The 18,113-nt window shown below is 42.0% G+C and overlaps 1 protein-coding gene across 1 annotated transcript in view; it reads right to left on the bottom strand.

Moving 5' to 3' along the window:
* Pik3c2g (phosphatidylinositol-4-phosphate 3-kinase catalytic subunit type 2 gamma) overlaps positions 1-18,113 on the bottom strand; it is a 336,855-nt gene that overhangs the window by 125,705 nt on the left and 193,037 nt on the right. The gene's annotated exons all lie outside the window — the stretch shown is intronic.

Below are 18,113 nucleotides of genomic sequence, written 5' to 3'. Positions count from 1 at the left end.
TGATGCCCACCTTGTCTCCAAATTATAATGTTTCAGTTCTGTCTCACAGGTATGCATTGTTCCTTCTCAGACCTAGCAATTCCCCTTGATAACTTGGAGGAAAACATTGGCAAAACAAGAGGCTTGTTTTTGTTTTAAGACAATTCAGAACTCAGCTCTCAGCTCTATGGCTTGCAAGACTCTTAATCAGTCTGAAATGTTATTTTTCTAAAAAAAATATTTATTTGAGAGAGAGGGAGGGAGGGAGGGAGGGAGAGAGGGAGAGAGGAATGGGTCAGGGCCTCCAGCTACTGCAAACAAATTCCAAACACATGTGCCACATTGTGTATCTGGCTTACATGGGTCATGGGGAATTAAACCTGGGTCCTTTGACTTTGCAGGTAAGTGCCTTAACTGCTAAGCCATCCCTCTAGCCCTGAAACATTTTTTTAAATTATTTTATTTTTATTTATTTATTGGAGAGCAACAGACACAGAGAGAAAGAAGCAGGTAGAGAGAGAGAATGGGCGCGCCAGGGCCTCTAGCCACTGTAAACGAACTCCAGACACGTGCGCCCCCTTGTGCATCTGGCTAACGTGGGTCCTGGGGAACAGAGCCTCGAACCGGGGTCCTTAGGCTTCACAGGCAAGCGCTTAACCGCTAAGCCATCTCTCCAGCCCATAGCCCTGAAACATTTTTTATCTATCCAATAATGTAATAATTCTTATTGTCTAGATTTGTATAAAGCATGGAGGGTGCTAACCGACTTGAGAGTGTTCTGAAAACTTAAGTGCATCTACATTTTGCAGCCTCCCCCAGTCAGCATTTATTTGTCTGAAAGTCTGATATACGTGGAGAAGTGAAAATGCTTGGACATGGGAAAGCAGTTCAACTGACAGAGCTTGGCTCATATGTTTGAAGCCCAAGTTTCCATCCCAGCCCCATAAAACCAGGCACCATGACATAGCTCTTGCCCTGGGTCAGTGTGGTGGTCTGAGTGTAAAATGTCCCTCACAGCCATGTGTGCTTATGATTAAGCCTCACACATAATCCCTAGATGATGGAGCCTTTGGGAGGTAGAACTTGCTGGAAGATGTGTCTTGCTGGATTAGGGTTAGTTTATAATGATGTATCACATTAAAAATATTCTGTATTGATGCCTGGTTATTTTCAGTGTAAGACAGATAGATGATTTTTTTTTTTAATCTACTTGTCCCTATGATGAGAGCTTTAAAGTGGCCAGGGTAATCAGAGATCACATCATTATTAGAAATGTGCATTTTGATGTGTGCCAATGCAAGCCCATGTGCAATTTCTTGGTATGTTTTCGTGGAACTGCATGCTTTTTGGATTCTCACAGAACTTTGCTGACTGTGGTAATGTACCATATTGCATTTTAGTCAGGTGTCATGAACTATGGAATTGGGTAGAGTATTGCCGTTTTCCATGAAAATGCTTGACAGCATTTTCATGCACCTTGAATACCCAGCTACTTGTGCTTTGTGTTTTTGTTTGGGAGGTTATTTTGAGGGAGGGTGCCACTCTGTAGTCCCAGGCTGGTCTCAAATTTGTAGTGATCCTCCCCATCTGCCTCTGAGTGCTGGGATTAAAGGAATGTGGCATCATGCCTGGCTTATGTTTGAAATGTTTCAACTTAAAAACATAAAATAATTTTATAATAGTTTAAGATTATGTATAATATGATAAATATAAATAATCATATATCAATATTTATAATATAATAAGAATAAATATAATAATAATTCTATAAAATAATTTAAATATATATGTGCACACGTGTGCACACGCACAGACACATATTCAGCTTCTTGCTGCTGGACAAACACTCGACCAAAATCAGCTTATAGGAGGGTTTATTTCAGACTTACAAATTCCAGGGAAGGCCATCAAAGACAGAATCTGGCTCTGGTTCCTTTCCGTAGATGCAAGCGAGAAACACTATCAGATATCCACCAAACCCCAACACCAGAAAGCACAAACGGCTCTCCACACAACTTAGATCTGCCCAACACTCCTTAAGGCCTGGACTCCAAGATCTTCTCCCAGTGGCATGCCTACTCCCCAGTAAGACTCCACCCACTGGAGACTCAGGTTTATGCCGAGTCTTTGGGGCCATGCACACATTCAAACTACCACAATAATAAATGTATAACCACCCAATGGCTAGAGCTATATGTGTGCTGAATTTAAAAAGGTATTCCGCACCAATGAAATTTATGACTTTTTAACTAAAGTAATGAAAGGAAAGATTTCAGAATCAAAGGCAAGAGGGTCTGCCAGAACTGTGTGGTTCACTGGTGTTCACAGTACTTTATTTCTTCTCGTCTAAGCAATGTATTTGCTTATCTCTCAAGGAGGAAATCCTTAGCTTGATATTGAGTCCAAAATAAAACCACAGAGGAGATTTGTAGAGAATATATAGCCATATGTCTCATCTCAAAGACATCAGAGCTGAAACAAACAAAAACAAAAACAAAAATGAAAACAAAACATAACGGTTTCTGTTGCGATTAGTCCCAGAGAAGGGGCTTCACTCCAGCCCTGCATTGCACATTCTTCTGACGTGAACCAATTCCAGCCCCATGGCTTTTCACTCATGGACTAAAGACTGTCTTTACATACTGTGAAAAGGAAGTCACACAGTGTTGGGGACGGCCACACAAATCCCATTATTTTATTCCTATACCCTTAGGCATTTTAAACTGGCATTAAAAATTAATATGGCCTTTAATTTTCAATGACTCTAGAAACAGTTGGACTACACAGTTTTAGATGTAGGATTACTCAATTGCATGTCAGCAAGGTTCACTTTAAAAAAGCAGTATGTCCTTCAGGCTGTGGTTTTTTTTCTTTTAAATTTTATTTTTATTTATTTACAGGGAAGAGAGAGAGTGTGAGAGCATGGGCATACCAGGGCTTCCAGGCACTGCAAATGAACTCCAGACACATGCACACCCTTGTGCATCTGGCTAACCTGGGTCCCGGGTAACAGAACCTGGGTCCTTTGGCTTTGCAGACAAATGCCTTAACTGCTAAACCATCCCTCCAGCCCGGTTGTTGCTAGTTGCTTGTATTCATAAAAAATGAGAAGTTAGGGATGCAGAAATGTCTTAGAAGTTAAGGCATTTGCCTGTGAAGCCAAAGAACCCAGGTTTGATTCCCCAGGACCCACGTAAGCCAGATGCACAAAGGGGCACATGCATCTGGAGTTTGTTTTCAGTGGCTAGTGGTCCTGGCATGTCCATTCTTTCTATTTGCCTCTTCCTCTCTATCTCTCTCTCTCTTTCTCTCTCTCTCTGTCTCTTGCTCTTGCTCTCAAATAATTAAATAAAATATTTAAAAAATAAAAAAGAAACAGGATGTTAGCTGGCCACTGTCCCTTGAGCAGTCATCTTTCTTATTTCTTATTTTTTTTTAAAGACTTTTCAGCCTAGGAGAAACAGTCCTACCTATGCTAAATAAAGTGTCTAAAAATATAGAAAGTTAAGATCAAGGGCCTAAGAAGTGTCCTGCTCATTAGAAGACCGGGCTTTTAAGATGCAGGCAAGGTGACCACATACACACTCTAAGATAAATCTCAACGCTTCGGGGGCCTTTACATCCCTTTCTTTGGAAGATCCAGCTGTGATTTGAACTGATATCTTGTCCACATGCCTTGAGTGCTTATAGACTATACTCTGTCAATGGTGGAGCTGCTGGTAACTTCTTGCAGCAAATAACCTTCCACCCAAGCAACCATAATTTAATTAAATGGGCTAAAAAAAAAAAAAAAGGCTTGAAAGTAAGATGGAAATTAACGGGCAAGAAGAAGGTGGCTGGAGAGATTTCTTAGTGATTAAGGTACTTGCTTGAGAAGCCTAATGACCTGGGTTTGATTCCCCAGTATCCACATGAAGCCAGATGCACAAAGTGGCACATGTATCTGGAATTCAATTGCAGAAGCTGGAGGCCATGGTGTGCGTATTCTCTCTCTCTTCCCCTCTCTCCTTGAAAACAAATAAATTTTCTTTAAAAATAATAAGTGTTAATGGGAGGAGAAGAGGATAAGAAAGGGCAATTGGGGAAATAAGAAAAAAAGTATATAAAATTTTAAAAATTAAAAAAAATAACATGAATGCTTAAAAGCTAGTTGATTAGAGAAGACCTTGACCATGTTTGGCATGCTAAGTACAAAGAAAGGGTGAAGACACCTAACTTAGACTACTGAACATGTTTGTCTAGAAGTTATTTACCTAAAACAAATGGCTCAGAGAACCGTAAGATGGTCACTAAGCCTTAACAAGCTTGAAGTAGAGATTTTTCTGTGGAAATAAGAGCTGTTCTACTTTGTTTTCATGCTTCTAGCTGCTTCTGGACACCTGCTGGAATGCCTGGATAAATCCAAAGGGTCATATTTCACCAGTCAATCAACAGGGTAGAGCAGAGGATTCACACCACCCAGTCCCCCTTGCCTCAAAAATACCTTCATTTTGCTCTTTAAAAAAAAATTATTTTATTTTTTTTAATTATTTGAGGGGGAATTAGAGAGACAGAGATAAATATGAGAAAGAGAGAGAGAATGGTCCACTCAGGGCCTCAGCCACTGAAAACAAACTCTAGACACATGTACCACCTTGTGCTTTGGTCTTAAAAGTCCTGGGGAATTGAACCTGGGTCCTTTGGCTTTGCAGGCAAGTGCCTTAACAACTAAGCAATCTTTCCACCCCGTGTTTGCTCTTAACATTAGTTCTCAACAGCATAATGTGCCATATCATAGATGCTCTCTTAGGCTTATACCATGTGTGTGTTATCCACAGGTGAAGAGAGGAAATACAATTAATTTGCAGAAACTAATTTGCAGAACGATGTCAACAGGATGATAAGAGGCTTCAGGCTTCCCCAGCACTTACCTTCCATTTCTTCCTCCATTTGTTACTATTTTACATGTGTGCATGCATACGTGGAGTGTCAACCAAGACAGCTCTATTAAGAGAGCACCGATGATGCTAGACGTGATTTCTTCCAGGGAACTCTAGAACCCTGGGGCAGATAAAGGCTGAAATCTAATACTTCCTGAAACATTACTCATACTGAATTTTTTAATAGTGTGGTTAAGAAACAGAAAAATCATACAAGTATTAGCAATTTTGTGTTACTGCTAAGTGGCTGAGAGATGTATGTAATATTTCCCTCAGCTGAGAAACTCCATACAGTAAATATCCTTGGGAAAGACAAGAATTCCCTTTGATTAGCCTATTGTTAGCACATTGCTTTGCTCCTTTACGAAGCTTAGTACTACACTTCTGTTGGATACTGCTTGTAAGGAGGACAATGTGAACCAAGATAAGTATGTAACTTCTAAACATCTTTTTAATTTAATTAATTAATTAATTTGAGAATGACAGACACAGAAAGAGGCAGAGAGAGTGAGAGAATGGGCACACAAGTGCCTCCAGCCACTGCAAATGAACTCCAGACACTTGAGCCAACTTGTGCATCTGGTTTACGTGGGTCCTGGGGAATCAAACCTTGAACCTGAGTCCTTAGGCTTCACAGGCACAAGCTCTTAACTGCTAAGCCATCTGTCCTGCTCAGTTGTTATTTTTTTTTTAAAAAACATATTTGTCAGTGCACTAGTTTGTAACAACTAAAGTAAAAAACTATTCAGAATGGGAATACGTGCAAAACAGTTATATCTATACCCTAGAGACTTTATACATTTCTTGGCACTTTTAAATGTAGGAGAGGTGCCCATAAAGGTAGGTAACTGACTTGGATTCTTGTGCATATCACAGATTCTACAGATAGCAGTTGTGGCCACCCCCAGTGTCATCCTTTGGAAAGTTGCATGCTCATAGTGCAGACGTTCCTGCTGTGCCCACACAGGTATTTTTCCCCCCAACACTGTGCTTTCTGTTCTGAAGAGATGATCACATCCATATTTTGCCTAAGACTGTCAGTACCTTTCCATAAGCAGAATGCATTTCAGTTTGGTCCTGTGGTTTGTGCTGGTGAACGTCAGGGAACTGAGTGGAATGTGTCCCCATGTTCCTGAAGATGATTTTCATTTTTCATTTTTCAATTTCATTTCTCCAGAGCTGTTCCTTTTCCTGTCCTGTTCCTTGGACAAGAGGATCACATGGGGAAGAGCTGAGTGTGGATGCTTGCAGGCTGGGGGAGCAGAGCAGCAGTACCCCAAGTCTGCAGTCTACTTTGCCACTGTGGAGTGGAATAAATCTTGGTTGCTATAAGCCACTGACACATCAGGGCTGCTTGTTGCTATGGTAAGAATGGGTGGACATGCCAAATTCATATTCTTTCTGTTTTTATCTGTTTCAGTTATTTTTTTTTTTATTTTTACAAGTTATTTTGAAAGGACTTCAGAATTGGAACATATTTATTTATATATTTTTGCATGTCTCCAGTGGCAGCCCTGAAGATAATTGGGGCAAACCTAATTACTGAAGATAAACAAGAATCATCTTGATCCAAATATAGTGAATCAGACAGGTGATCTATTTCAACATACAACTTCAGGTAAAACAGACTGTTGAAGTCACCAAAAGTAGCTTTCCCTCGTGGATCATAAAAAGTCCCAAAGGGGATTTCAAAAATAACTTGGTTAGGCTCATTTGAACATGGATATTTTCTCTCATGTTGCTGAAATTTTATTGTTATGTTGTTAGGTTAGCATACTTTTTTGACTCATTTAGACTCATTTAGAAGTCTGAAGAGGCCCATGTGCCATCTGTTAGCTTGTTCAGCCAAATGTATATGTGTCCAAAAGGAGACCGTCTCATTGAATGTCTTGTACTAATGAGAGCATCGGGGCAAGGGCAAGATTTTTCAGGGCTAAACGAAGCCTGCGGAGGACACAGGACAGCCCGCTGGAAGCAGAGAGAGGTGGCCCCATGGAGCCCGGAGCACCGAGGGAACCAAGGGCTTTAGAGGAGGAACCGTGTGAAACAGCAAGTGACATGGCACTTTTTCTTGCTGCCTTGGTGGGTAGCTGCAATGGTCTAAAATTACACAGGATGTAGAGGAGGCACACCCCAAACCCCAGTACTTGGGAGGCTGAGGTAAGAAGATTGGGAGTCCAAGCCACCATGGGTTGTTTAAAAAAATAAAAAGATCTAAGATGAAAGAGAAGAAAATAGATAATGTATATTTTAGATTACAACAAGCTAAGCAAATGAAAACAGCAAGCAGGTAAACCCTCATGACCTTTTAGGAAATGGATGGACTGGTTGTGGTGCAGCAAGCTCATCCTTCCACAGAGTGCTCCTATATGTCTGCAGATAGATGAAGTTGAAAGTCGTAAGTCATCGGTATAATGAGAAATAGAGTGGTTCCATTACGCATCTTATCCTTTTCAAAGTTCACCGAGGAGGGAAGCTCACAGACACTCCTTTATAGTGATTGCAAGATGGAAGGATGGGAGCCCATCACCTCATTCCAGGTGAGATTCCTGTCCTAAGAGAAGGCTGGTCAGTTCCCTGGGGTTGTGTGAACAGGCAGGTCAAATAAGGCCAGCGTGGAGAAGAGGGATGGAAAGAGACTTGCTTGCATTCCCACACCCCAACTAGTTCACCGCATGGGTGTCAGCTTCTTGGGGTTCAAACAAGCTTGTGGAATACAATATATGTGACCCACTTTGTGTGCAGGCAGAGGTGGGGCCAAAACCAGATATACTGGTGAGACGATTCCACCTGGCTCTCCAAAGAGTTTCAGCTGATGACCACGACATCACTAGCTTCGATAGTATTCACTGGGTGGAGAATCCAAGCTCGCAGATTGCAGTTGACCGTTACACTGAGCTTCTCTTTCTCTTTGTCCCCTACCCCCAAACCAAAAGAAATTAGTACTGAGACAGAAGCCAAGCCCCATGTTACATCTATCACTGAGCAATCACCCTGCCTTAATATCATCTTCTTGCTTCCAGTTTTCTAAACTACCGACACTATCAGGTGGTCTTTTTACTTTCCAAGTTCTTCATTTCTCTGCCTTTGTTACCTGAAAACTCCTTGCCAAATCTACATCCAAGAAGCCAATTTCAATATTTTTAACCAAGAGTTTGTTAATCTAATTTCATTTGAAATATGTATAAAGATTGATACATTTCTCTTTCTTACCTATCTTGCAATGTGAATAGAATAAGAAGTGTGGAATAATACAAACCACTCATTTTACCCTTCCTGCATCCCTTCCTCAGTTGACCAAGTGGGGTTGACACGATGCTTTGGAAAAGCCTGGCTTCTCATGTTCAATGACGCAAGTGACAGGGTTGGGTAGCATTGAGTGAGGGGAGGGGACAGGAAGCTTAGCTGAAAGTTACACAGAGATCACATTTAGGACCAAGAATCCAGATGGATGTGCACACATAACACATGTTTCTTGCACTGTACATCTTAATTGAGCCCTTAGTTCCAAATTCTTCCAAGTTGTGACAGAAGAGAAATATAATATTGGCACATGTACCACAGCACAGTGAATTCTGTTGGCATGTAATTGGTGCTCAAATGCATGCTCGTGGAATCTTAAAATTAGCCCCATAGGTACTGCTTTCCCTTACTCTTAGAAATATTGCTGTAAGTTACTAACTCCGTGCATTTTTTAAAACCTTTTTATGAGAAGGAGGGAGGGAGGGAGGGAGGGAGGGAGAGAGAGAGAGAGAGAGAGAGAGAGAGAGAGAGAGAGAAAGAATGAATAAGAGACAGACTTGGCAAATCAGGGCTCCCAGCCACTGTAATCCAACTTCACATGTGTGCACCATCTTGTGTGCACGTGTGACTTTGCATCACATGGTTCATCTGGCTTACATGGGACCTGGAGAGTTGAACATGAGTTCTTAGACTTCGCAGGCAAGTGCTTTAACTGCTAAGCCATCTTTCCAGCCCTATTTTGCTCCCAGAATACATGAAGAGTTACTTTGAAGGATGTGTAAGCCTTGTCTTCATGAAATTTCCCTCACAACATTTCTTTTAAGGTGAGGCAGTTCCTTTGCTGTTTCATAAGAATAGCAAGCTAATACCAAAAGCCCCCCTTTGGTTTGCATTCAGCCCCCACTGATAGCTGCATAATCATTCGTACTGTGTGGGGAATAATCCAGGCGTCTGCACACAGCCGGAGGGGCAGGTTTGGAGGTGTGTGGCAAGGCTGGCTTTGAAATACCTAATGTTCCCGGAAGCTGAGCTTCAAACCCCAGCTGGAGAGAGCTGCTGCACCCTCCCTTTTCCAGAGTCACAAACAGTGCCATTGATCCCAAAAAGACATAAATGTCCCCCAGATGCTATCCTTGAGACCTGGAGCTGTGTTTGATGTCCTGAGAGCATCTCTGGGCCGCTTCTTGCTCGTAGTCATGAAAGAACTTGTCCCTTGAAGTCGGTTAGCACCATTTAATCCCGTTTCTTCTGGAAGCTCAATAAAGACTTAGTGGTTAGTGGCGTCCTCTGAGGCCTCTGCCGCCTGCGCGTCCGCTTGTCTGCTGGCGTGGTGACGTCATTGTTAGTGCTGTTCAGATCGTCCTTCATCGGCGTGGCTCGCCGTAGCCGTGAACGCCAGGCAAGTTCCACATGCATTCCGTTTCAGACGCTCTGTGTGACCACAGTGGCTTACTGTCACACTAACTCTCCCCATTTGTGAATTGATGATAATGATGTCTGCTCTGTTATCATCTATGTTTCTCTCTGGATTGTGTCTGCTCCCCATCATATGTCAAAGGCATTACACTCGAAGTGACTCATCTGAAGATGAGGTCATTAAGGATGAAATTCAGGTCAACTGAGGTCGTGAGGGTGGACGCCTGGGCCAATAGCTGCAAGCTGGCGTCATTGTGACAAAGGAAGGTCTTCCAGGGATAATCACCCCCAGGGAAGGACATGAGGGCACGCAGCAAGATGGGATTTGCAAACCTGCTGACACCTTGATCTTCCAGAAAAGTCACCTACTTGTAATATGTTCTGGAAGCCCTAGTGAGTCAATATAGTTTTCAATTTAGTACATTTTGTATGTGTGTGTGTACATGTGTTCAAGAACTATAAACTCACTGGCTTGTAAGACAACCTCATTTGTCCTTTCCTAGGCCTTTTAAAAATCATTTTCTTGCCGGGCATGGTGGTGATGCCTTTAATCCCAGCACTCGGGAGGCAGAGGTAGGAGGATCGCTGTGAGTTTGAGGTCACCGTGATACTACAGAGTGAATTCCAGGTCAGCCTGGACCAGAGTGAGACCCTACCTCGAAAAAACAAAAAAAAAAAAATAAATAAATAAAATAAAATAAAAATAAAAATAATAATAATCATTTTCTTTTTAAGTTTTTAAAAATAGTTATTTATTTACTTGAGAGAGAGGCAGATAGCAAGGGAAAGAATGGGCACACCAGGGCCTTTAGCCACTGCAAACAAACTCTGGCTTATGTGGGACCTGGGCAATTGAACCTGGGTCCTTTGGTTTGCAGGCAGATGTCTGACGCTAAGCCATTTCTCCAACCCCCCTAGGGCTTTTGTATTCTTCACATAACTAATCACATCACAGTAGTCTTCCTAAGACCGGCTTCTTTCCTGAATTACTTATCCAATGAATGGGTGTTCCCAGCTTCTGTCATCATAATAAAAGTGAGACAGTTGTCCCTAATTCTTCTCTCATCTTTGTTCCCAGCATCTGTTATCCTGTCCTGTTACAGTCACCATCTCAGTTCTTTTAAAATTTTTTTAATACTGTATATTTATTTATTTATTAGACAGAGAAAGAAGGAGACAGAGGTGGGGGGAAGAGAGGGAGGGAGACAGAGAGAGACCCAGAGAGAGAGAATGGATGCACCAGGGTTTCCAGCCACTGTAAAAAAAAAACTCCAGATGCTTGTGCCCCCTTGTACATCTGGCTATTGTGGGTCCTGGGGAATCGAACCTGGGTCATTCGGCTTTGCAGGCAAATGCCTTAACTGCAAAGCCATCCTTCCAGCCCAAACATCAGTTCTTAAACCTACCTTCTTCTATCTCCTCTGGCAGAATTCAATTGAGCCCTTCATTTCTATAGTGGGGAAGCTGATTTTCTCATCTCTTGTAGTTTATTTTTCCTTGTTTTCAAGTTAGTATTATTTATTCAGTCTAATCTTCACAGCACATGTGGCTGTTACCTTTTGGGACTGCTCAGCAAGGAAACATTTCTACAGTGGCAGTAGGTAGGGTTGAACTGGACTCTGGTTTCATTCTGCTTATTTGTCAATGATATAAGATCCCCCAAGTGCAGGGCTAGGTCCATAGGACAGCTGGTATACCGTCTGCAGCTTCGAAAAATGTAGTGTGTGTTTTAGGGTTGGAGACATATCCAGTGAGAAAGTGGAGCATTTCTGTATAGGGAAATTCTCTCTCTCTCTCTCTCTCTCTCTCTCTCTCTCTCTGTGTGTGTGTGTGTGTGTGTGTGTGTGTGTGGTGTTATGAACAATGTGTATAGTTGTGCATGCCCTGTGCACATGTGCATGGGGAGGCTGAGGGCAGAATGTCCGGTGTCCTCCTCGATCACTCATCTGCATTGTTTCCTTGAGAGGGAGTCTCTCACTGACCCTAGAGCTGCTGTGTCTCAGTCATGCTGGCTAAGCATTAACCTCAGGGATTCGCCTGTCCCTGAAGCCCTCAATGCTGGGTGACAGGCACGTGTGGCCCACTCCCAGTTGGTGATGTGGGATCTGAACTCAGATCCACATGCCTGCACAGCATGTGATCATACCTGCTGAGCCATCTCCCCAGCCACTCCAAAGAAAATGTCCAACCCTAAAATCTCTTATTACTTACCATGTGAGAAGTTGTGATATAAAATAAACAGACAAAAGAATAGCATGGGGAGGTGCCTACCAACATTAAAATAATATGTAATGATCTATGGATGGCTTTTATTCAAATTATTATTTTCATTTTTGCTCATTTTTAGAAGCTTTTTTGCCCCCTACTTTAGTCCCTTATGAGATACTCCCTTTATAATTATCCTTTACGAAAAAACTTAGGAGGCTTGCTTTAATGATTCTCTTTGTCTCTGAAATCATCAGTGGAGGCTAGCTGATAGTGCTCAAAGGGCAAATAATTGAACGTTCTTTGGAATTAATTGGATAAAAATATTCTTACAAACAAAAAGCGTTAGTAGTTTGCTCTCATTTTTCTTAGAAATGGCATTTACTCTTTGGCATAATTTAAAAATTACTAATTTTAATTATGAATAAAACAGTAGCATACCATATCTTTGGAATTCTGCCCTACAATGATTTTTTTCCTATGTGAGTATTTTATGTTATAATAACAGCATATAATGATAATAGTAAATTCCTCATTTTCTTATTCTAATGCTTTCATTTTATTTTCCTGTTAGATCTAATGAGCAGCAGAATAAATCTGTACATTTGTATTATGTTCTACTCAGAGTATGATGATTTTTATTTTCACAAATAAGGGAAACAGAGTAATGATAGGGTAAACAGATGAACTGTGCTCATTTTTCTCTCAAGAATTCTAGAAAGGTATAATTAGAGAAGTCAGCGTATTGCACAAAAATTTCTTTTGTTTTGTTTTATTCAGAGACAGACTTCCTGAGTCGCCATAGCTGGTCTTGGACTCCTGAGATCTTTGCATTGGCTGCCGGGGACCACGGGCTCTACCATGCCCTTGTCTGCATGAAAACATTGCTTCACAAAAACCCCTTTATGTTCCCTTTTTTACCTCTTGAGTTAGCAACACCTACATCAGTTAAGTCATAATAGCACCAGTTCAAAAGCCTTGAAATGGGCAAGAAACAGGCTAAGGAGTTAGGTACCGCTGACTTTGAAATATGATTGAGTCATTTAATGGCTGTGTGATGTTTGAGCCCTAGCTTAACAATTCTGCATTTAATAACCTATGATACTGAACTGGCAAGAGTTCTGTGAAGAATAAATGATACCATTTACTAATGCAACCCTAGTGACAGTCTGACATTGATAGTAATTATGTTTTCTACTTGTAGAAATGTACAGAATTGATACCAGCTCTTCTTCAGATTTCATAAGCAATTCTGGTTATAGTGTGGCTTATATTCCCAAGTGGGGGGGCTTTTCCAAATAACCTAGTGAAAAACTTAAACTTTACTCAACCATAGTAGCTGCTAAATTAAAAAAGTTTTTCTTGGGCTGGAGAAATGGCTCAGTAGTTAAGGCACTTGCCTGTGAAGCCTAAGGACCCATGTTTGATGCTCCAGATCCCACATTAGCCAGATGCACAAAGGTGAATCAAATTCAAGGTCGCACATCCCACTAGGCAAGCATCTGACCTTCGATTTCAGTGGCTGAGGCCCTGGCTTGATAATTCTCTATCTTTTCTCTGTCTCTCTCTCTCTGTTTCTCTTTGTTTTTTTTTTTTTTTCTCTCTCTTCCCCTCATCCTCTCCAAACAAAAATTAAAAAAAAAGTAGTTTTTCTTATCTGAAGGCTGTTCAGCACAATGCTCCATTTAATGAAAGCAAAAGTGGGCTTGAGAGATGGCTTAGTGGTTCAGATGCTTGCCTGCAAAGCCAAAGGACCCAGGTTCAATTCCCCAGGACCCACATAAGCCAGATGCACATGAAGGCACATACTTCTAGAGTTCATTTGCAGTGGCTGAAAGCCCTGTTATGCCCATTATCTCTTTCTCTATCTGCCTCTTTCTCTCTCAAATAAATAGAAAATTCTTTAAAAACATAAACAAATGAAAGCAGATGTGACAGAGAGCTTTCTCCTGTGTTCAGGACAAGGGTGGCTTCAAGGATATTCAAGTTTAGTATCTTTGTTGGTTCGTGCCATTGTGAAAGCAGTGGATGAACAGCAGTGAGCTTCAGTGCACAAAGAATAACCCGAGCAGCAGGGCTGGGAGGCTGGTTCCCACGCAAGCGCTGACTGAGAACCGCTCCTCTGTGACCACAACTGAGAGCGGGAAGGTGGATCATAGTTCAGGCTTCGTTTCCCCGCATCTTGGATGTCTTGGATACACACAGCATTGCTACTTGACCAACATAGCTGTGAATGTTGCTTGCAATAGCTGATCTAAGCTACCTGAGCACACAATATAGAAACAGACATGGGCAGGGGGACAGACCAGATTAATGGACTGTCTATTCTCTGGTCCAAATATGCAAGGACATTTTGACTTTGTTTTTTTTTTTTTTTTCTGAGGCCAGCCCAATAGACTGGCCTATTTTATGAGAGTGAGAATGACGGTGTGAGAGAGAATTGGGTGTCAGGGCCCCCAACCACTGTAACTGAGCTCCAGTGCACCACCTTGTGTGCATGTGCGCATGCATCACCTGGGATCACATGGGATCTTCAGAGTCAAACGTGGGTCCATAGGCTTCACAGGCAAGTGCCTTAACTGCTGAGCCATCTCTCCTGCTCATTTTGAATTTTGATTGGACACATTTGTCATTACTTCTGAAACTTGTTCAATGTGAGAAAGAATGACAGAGAAATGTCCTTCAGTGTTTTCTCCACAGATGTGGAAGAATTTAAGTCACAGCAACATAGGTTGTCAATCATACCTAGACTCTAGAGAGATTTGTTGAATGAATCTATTTTATTTTTAAGTAATTTATTTTTATTTATTTATTTTAGAGAGGGAAAGAGAAAGAGAGAAAGAGAGAGAGAGAGAGAGAGAGAAAGAAAGAGAAAGAGAATGGGTTTCCAGAGCCTCCAGTCACTCACTGCAAACTAACTCCAGACGCATGTGCCACCTTGTGCATCTGGCTTATGTGAGTCCTGGGGAATTGAACCAAAGTCCTTTGATTTTGCAGGCAAGCACCTTAGCTGCTAAGCCATCTCTCCAGCCCTAGGAATCTATTTTATAATTCATTTAGAAACATAAAAGTAATTTAAAAATTTTAATTGCAGGAACTGTAAGGCTATTTAAACAGAGTTGTATTTAGATCCATCTTCTTCCCCCAACTTTTACCTTCAGTGACCAGAAAACAGCTACAAAGTAGTTTCTTTCATTGATCAGGAGGTAGGTCAGCCTAGATTCCTGCCTTTTCTGGTTTCTCCATTCACACTCAGTATTTAAAATATTTTTATTTATTTATTTGAGAGTGACAGACAGAAAAAGAGGCAGATCGAGAGAGGGAGAGAGAATGGGCACGCCAGGGCCTCCAGCCACTGCACACAAATTCCAGATGCGTGCGCCCCCTTGTGCATCTGGCTAACGTGGGTCCTGGGGAGTCGAGCCTCAAATTGGGGTCCTTAGGCTTCACAGGCAAGCACTTAACCGCTAAGCCATCTCTCCAGCACCCCCTTTTTAAAACATTTTTTGTTATTTTTATTTATTTGAGAGTGACAGAGAGAGAAAGAGGCAGATAGAGGGAGAGAGAATGGGACCATCATGGCCTCCAGCCACTGCAAATGAACTCCAGATGCGTGCACCCCCTTTGTGCATCTGGCTAACATGGGTCCTGGGGAATAGAGCCTCAAACCAGGGTCCTTAGGCTTCACAGGCAAGTGCTTAACTGCTAAGCCATCTCTCCAGCTCCACACTCATTTTTAAAAACCACTGCAAGAAAAAAAATCTTCTATTTTTAAAAAGTGTAATGAGTGACCAAGTGAGAAATAAAACTTGTACTAAATTCTGCAAGTAAAATAAATGTAAATTAAATTTATTTGCATAGAACTACCTAGACCCGGCTGACACAGTGGTGACTAAGACATGGCCACAAAGTGTTGAAGCCGTAAGAGTTAAACTGCTGTGGTCATGACGCTGACCCGGCCGGAGAGGCAGGCAGAAGAAAGATGCAGGATTAATACACAGATCACGGGAGAAGAATACTATAAAACATCTGAGAATGAGACGTTTAGATAGCTGATTACTAGAATCCATTAAAGAAAATCTTTGCAGGCTGGAGAGATGACTTAGCAGTTAAGGCACTTGCCTGCAAAGCCCAAGGACCCCGATTTTGATTCTATAGGACCCATGTAAAATAGATGCACAAGGTGGCACATGCATCTGGAGTTCATGTGCAGTGACTGGTGGCCCTGGCGTGCCGATTTTCTCTCTTTCTATCTGCCTTTTGTTTCTGTCTCTAATTAATTAATTAACTTTTCTTTGAGGTAGGGTCTCACTCTATCCCATGCTGACCCGGAATTCATTATGTATTCTCAGGGTGGCCTCAAACTTATGGTGATCTTCCTACCTCTGCTTCCTGACTGCTGGGATTAAAGGTGCGCACCACCACACCCAGCTTAATATTTTTAAAAAGAATATCTTTAGGCACAAACCAGGAGTCCAGAAAACACAATTAAACTATCTATAGAGGTTTGATTTCTAAGATGGAGTATATGTAAAAAGAAATATAGTTTAAGCGAAAGAGAGAGGATTCTGAATGTATAATCATAAGCACTTCTTGGACTAAATGAAGGACTGTTTAATGTATTTTCTCCATCTCATGTTTTCAGATACTTGGATGTATTTTTTGAATCAAAAATGAAGACTGTCCTTTTTCTACTTAAGGAATTTGATTTACTTCTACTTTGTACAAGTTAGGCAACTGGCATCTGCGAAAGTTTAAGATCTCAGGATCACTTTCCTCAGAGCTTGCTAAGCATATGCCATTTTGATTTTGGTGACTGAGCTTTTAATTTGATGTAAATGTAAATTCAAGATAGATAAAAGGGGCCCCCTCTTCCCTAAGGTTATTTGGCTATATCTTTATTATAAGGACCATTTGGTGTCTTAAATGGAAAAGAGCTTTCAGGAGTGAGACAGTTGGCTGATTGACAGCTTACAGGACCTTCCCTGGGTAAGCGGGGAGCTGTCAGCCACACCAAGGCTTCTTTGGCAACTGGCCAATCTGCCCTCAAGGTAGCTTTGTTTTGAGCACTCCTCTAGCAGCCTCAAGAAACTCCATCCCATGGGCTGGAGAGATGGTTTAGCAGTTAAGGCACTTGCCTGCAAAGCCAAAGGACCAAGGTTTGAGTCCCCAGAACCCACATGTGTCTGGAATTCATTTGAAGTGGTTGTAGGCTCTGGAGCATCCATTCTCCCTCCCTCTCAAAAAATAAGATTAAATAAATTTTAAAAAATTTAAAAGGGCTGGGTAGATGGCTTAGCAGGAGATGGCTGAGCAGTTAAGGCATTTGCCCTTCAAGGCTAAAGGATCCTGGTTTGATTCCTCAGGACCCACTTTAGGCAGATGCACAACGAGGCACATGTGTCTGAAGTTTGTTTGCAGGGGCTGGAGGCCCTGGTACACCAATTCTCTCTCTCTCAAATAGATAACTACAAATAAAATATTAAAAAAAAATTTTTTTTTAAAGTAACTCCATCCCAGCTGCAGGCACAGGAACAGCCAGGACCACCGTCAGCGTCATCACGACCTTCCGTGTCACTTGCGCCAGCTTTGGCTGACCCCCTCCAGGCCAGACCAGCCTTGCTGTCGTTTCAATGACCCTGTTTATCTTGCAGCTATTCTCACTCAGGGTGGGAGGGAGAGCACCTTGCCAGAGACTCAGAAAACAAACAAACAACAACAAAAACCAAAGAGAACAGAAACAACAAGCCTGAGATGGGCGGCAGGCTTGTGATTGGCCATTAAGCAGGGCCAGTGACTGGCTCATAAGTAAGGTTTATGACTGGCACACTTGAAGCTGCGCTGCGACTATTGGAAATTACAATCAATGCACAGGCCTGGCACTTTTTTTTTTTTTTCCTTTTCTTACAGAGTTAGACTATTTTACATGGTTTTGGGTTATCTGGGAGATATCTCTCCAGTGCACTACCCCTCAGTATTGAAACCTTAGACTCCCATAGAGGCTTCTCCTGACCATCTTTCTTGTCTACTTATGGTTTTTAACATTAGTGGTGTGGGCTGAACTGATGGAATACACACACAGAAATAACAGAAGAATTCCTGTGACTTTTAGCCCCAGGCTCACTTGTCAGCACCAGCGAGGTACCCTAACAGTTCCAGAGACTGGCCAGGAACAGAGATTATCAGAGTGAAAGCCAAGAGACTCTGAAGAACTGAAAGGCAGAGTGGTAAACTGGGCTCAGTAGAAAAGTCTCCCAGAGCAGTGAACAGTCCTGAGACACCCACAGCTGTGACACTCGGCGCTGGCGCCCAGAGCAACAAGTTGTGACCAGAGCACGTGGAGCTGCAGGT

Source organism: Jaculus jaculus, chromosome 22 (assembly GCF_020740685.1).
Source record: "Jaculus jaculus isolate mJacJac1 chromosome 22, mJacJac1.mat.Y.cur, whole genome shotgun sequence".
In the NCBI taxonomy this organism is placed as follows: domain Eukaryota; kingdom Metazoa; phylum Chordata; class Mammalia; order Rodentia; family Dipodidae; genus Jaculus; species Jaculus jaculus.
Note: the sequence above shows the minus strand (reverse complement) of the source record. Positions and strands in the feature narration are given on the sequence as shown.